The sequence below is a fragment of the Palaemon carinicauda genome, chromosome 35 (assembly GCF_036898095.1).
Source record: "Palaemon carinicauda isolate YSFRI2023 chromosome 35, ASM3689809v2, whole genome shotgun sequence".
Classification (NCBI taxonomy): domain Eukaryota; kingdom Metazoa; phylum Arthropoda; class Malacostraca; order Decapoda; family Palaemonidae; genus Palaemon; species Palaemon carinicauda.
The window spans coordinates 36,597,338-36,602,337 of NC_090759.1; positions in this window are offsets into that span (position 1 = coordinate 36,597,338).

Here is a 5,000-nt window from a genome sequence, read left to right on the forward strand (position 1 = left end):
AGAGAGAGAGAGAAAGAGTGGAACATTAATAAAATTTCAGGTTTTCTGAGAGAGAGAGAGAGAGAGAGAGAGAGAGAGAGAGGAGAGAGAGAGAGAGAGAGAGAGAGAGAGAGAGAGAGAGAGAAGGGGATCCACTCAAAAATTCCCTCGAGCTTCAAAATGTAGGGTGGGTGCCCTTGCTTCTGTCAGGGCCACAGGTGGACACAGATGACACCACTAAAATTACAGCACAAGCCTGGCGGCAGAGATAACAAGATTCCCCCTTTCTTGTTTCACCTTCTTCCGAACCAAGTTTTTCCTTTTTTTTATCTATGTGTTACTCATGAGCGAACACAGACTGACACCAACACACACTCTCTCTCTCTCTCTCTCTCTCTCTCTCTCTCTCTCTCTCTCTCTCTCTGTGTGTGTGTGTGTGTGTGTAAGACTCCTTTCTCTATTGTTCTTTGCAAGTGTAATTTTCTCTAGCATATGTTAAGTTTTTATCAGAGTTGACTTATGGGTATAAGGTAAATAGTTTCTCTCTCTCTCTCTCTCTCTCTCTCTCTCTCTCTCTCTCTCTCTCTCTCTCTCTCTCTCTCTCTCTCTCCGTAAGACTCCTTTCTCTTTTGTTCTTTGCAAAAATGTAATTTTCTCCAGCATATGTTAAGTCTTATCAGAGTTGACTTAATGAGTGTTGGGTGAATGGTTTATCATTCTCTCTCTCTCTCTCTCTCTCTCTCTCTCTCTCTGTTCGTCATAAGAGATGTTATTAAATCATTTGCATGGAATACTCCATATCATAATTTATAAAATTACTACCGCTTTCTGATGATTAATTCCCCAACAGTAATATTCAAATAACTCAAAGTATGAAATATTATGAATCATCAAACAAGTTAAAATTCATAAAATAAAAACCATTTTTAGTCAAACACTAAGAAATAGAAAATGCTATTCAAGAAAAATAAAATGTAAAAATGAATACATCTATCGTTGTTTACATATAACATACCCCAGACACCACCTCTTCCTTGGGGAAAAGGGGAAGACCCAGGGAAGAGATAGGAGAGGGGGGGGGGGGGGTGAGGGTGGGGGGGGGTAGGGGGGAGAGCGTAATGAGGAATCAAACGAGAGAGAAGAGGGATCTTATGGGCACCAGGTGTTAATACCCCAAACATGGCTTCTCTTTCTCTTGGCCTCTCCCGCTATTTGGTAAACAAATAAATCTGTGCTATTGATAGCTTTGGATGTGAGCGCAAAGCGCTTAACTTAAACAAACGCTTAACTAGTTGTTTGATGTTTATCATGGTGAGTAATATAATCGTTAATACGTTGAGTGTATTTCAGGTAAGAATAAGAATACATGCCTAAAAGTAATTGATGTACCTATTGTAGATAAAAAAATGTATATGAGTAATAATACATTCGCCAATGCGTTATGTGTATGTCAGGGGGAAGAAAGTCATGCCTAAAAGTAATTGCAGTATACCTACTGTAGGTATCAAAATGTATAAGAGTGATAATACATTCGCCAATGCGTTATGTATATTTCAGGGGGAAAGCCGAATGCATGTCTAAAAGTAATTGCTGTATCTATTGTAGTTTTCAAAATGTATAAGTAATAATACATTCGTTAACACTGTATGTGTATTTCAGGGGGAAAGCTGAAGACATGCCTAAAAGTAATTGCAGTATACCTACTGTAGGTATCCAAATTTATAATTGCAATAATACATTCGTTAATACGGTATCTGTTTGTCAAGGCGGGAAAGCCGAAGACATGCCTAAAAGTAATTGCCGTACCTAAGTATCAATGATTATCAGTATTACTTATAGATGGAATATAAAAGCAGCAACATCAACCTTACTTATAGATGGAATATAAAAGCAACAACATCAACCTTACTTAAGGATGAAATATAAAAGCAGCAACATCAACCTTACTTATGGATGAAATATAAAAGCAGCAACATCAACCTTACTTATAGATGGAATATAAAAGGAGCAACATCAACCTTACTTAAGGATGAAATATAAAAGCAGCAACATCAACCTTACTTATGGATGAAATATAAAAGCAGCAAAATCAACCGTACTTATGGATGAAATATAAAAGGAGTAACATCAACCTTACTAATGGATGAAATATAAAAGCAGCGTTGCTTTTATTGAATGGCTCTTCGACTAGGAATAAAATCAGCTGATTGTCATTTTCGAAATTTCATTAGGATGTTAAACACATCCCATGACATGACAGGAGTCCTTACTTTGTATTTTCCCTTCGAAGATTCATCGTAAGCATACCAGTAGGATGCTGACAATGGATTTTCAAGCTGGGGAAGAGGGGTGGAAGATTTGAAAGATGCAGCGTCATAAATTCAAGTCTAAGAAGGGTAGAAACAGTCCAACAGCTTGAAATATACAAATGCACGTGTAAGAGCGAGAAAAGTCTATCAATGGACAGAAAGATACGTAGATAATAGATAGCTTAGTGCAGAGCTATTGGGAGAATGTATAAAGTATACAATTGGAAAGTACAGTGGTAACGTGTTCGCCTAGCATTTTCATGGCAGCAGGTCGACCCCTCCCGGGACCGTGAGTTTAAGCTATTTACTGGGGAGGCTGCCGCCGTGGTTGGGTACCACAGGCCGGCTGACGTTCTGGTGGGTATCTATTCTGATGAAAGTGAAACCAGACACCTTTAACCTTTAAAGCAGAGCTTTAAGACAATATATATATATATATATATATGTATATATATATATATATATATATATATATATATATATGAATTTATATATATATATATATATATATATATATATATATATATATATATATATACATATATATATATATATATATATATATGAATTTATATATATATATATATATATATATATATATACATATATATATATATATATATATGAATTTATATATATATATATATATATATATATATATATATATACATATATATATATATACATATATATATATATATATATATATATATATATATATATATATATGAATTTATATATATATATATATATATATATATATATATATATGAATTTATATATATATATATATATATATATATGAATTTATATATATATATATATATATATATATATATATATATATATATATATATTTATGTGTGTGTGTTTCGCAGATGAGGATAAGATCAAGAACAGTAAGTTGTCTTAGGAGGCCGCTTCGTTTGGGCACCGCAGCCGGACTGACGTTCTGGTGAGCATCTATTCTGATTTGAACCTTTAAATCAGACTTTTAAGACGTAACATATAAAATATTTCGCAAATGATAATAAGCTTGAAATCGGTGCGTTGTTTTAGGTGGAGAAGAAAATATCATTTATTTGTGCACGCACAGTGCAATATGGATAGTGCTTCAAGTGTAAGGATCTCGACGTGCTACTAATGAGCGGTGGGCGTTCTAAACCCAAGTTTACATTGTGACCATGAAGTTCCCGAAGTCATATTTGTATTTCAAAAGAACGTTGGTGAACATCTTCCATCTGGCAACACTGGTGTGAAGGGCTACTCCTACTACGTGACTTTGCCCTTTAAATTCCCATTCAAAAATTGGTTTGAGAATGAAGTATCACAAAATTCGATCTCCAAAATTACTAGTGAAATAGCAAGTGTATGAAGGAAAGAAAGGCAAGACTGGTGTATGACCTCTGTAAATATGGCTTTACATTTAGAATTTTCAGTGTAATATATGTATAGCAAGGTAATATTTCAATATTTGAACTACTACTACTACTACTACTACTACTACTACAATAAAACTACTACTACTACTACAATAAAACAACAACAACAACTACCACTACCACTACTACTAAAAAAATAACAACTACTACTACTATTACTACTAAAAGAACAACAAATACTACTACTACTACTACTACTACTAAAACAACAACAACAACAACAATGACTACTACTACTACTACTACTAAAACAACAACAACAACAACAATGACTACTACTACTACTACTACTATTATTATTATTATTATTATTATTATGTAGTAATACAGATTTTCCATTAGCATTATTGCCATTTTTGTCACTGTTGTAAAGTAGTCTTTTTTCCTCCCTCATTCAACCAGATATCAAGGGTATAGGGACTTAAAATTGTTTATATATATATATATATATATATATATATATATATATATATATATATATATGTATATATATATATATATATATATATATATATATGTATATATATATATATATATATATATATATATATATATATATAAACGTAATAAAGCCACAAGATAATTTTACTACTGAGAATATCTACTAAATTTCACTTCAGACATAATTACCATCATCACTATAATTATCCTGATTATTATCACTTAAAAAAAAAAAGCGTAATTTTAATCGGAAATTCAAACGTACAAATATACTCTTCTCAGCCGTATTTCAGTAAAATACAGGCGACCGTAATTTTCACCCTACTTCGTTATCATCTCTTCAGGTTGGTGACCGTCATATCACTCGTTTACATCAATATTTTTTTTTTTTTTTTTTTTTTTTTGGCAAATTTTCAAATGTAGAAACTGTAACTGTAGTATTTGTCTTCATAACTGACAAGTACTTCTAAAAATTAAGTCTCATTAACACTGTTGAAATTCGCGGCAACCCAGTTTTCCTAAATTTCAGGGCGAGGCGCTGAAATCTTATGATATGAACTTAATCCGATTATTAAGGTTCATCAAGTCACATTTAGTACGAAGCATTTGCATCATTTCACTCGTCATTATCAAAACCGTGACAATTTCGCTTAAAATCAGGGCAATTTTGCATCGCGAAAAATTACCCCAAGCAAGCGCAGCGAGTTTAGAGGAAGAAGGGCTTAGGCGCCGGATATATATGTAATGGGAAAATTGGAGAACAAATTTGTTAAAAGATTTTTAGGAGTGTTTGCCAGCACGTGTTATTTGCGAAAAGTGATTCTGCATG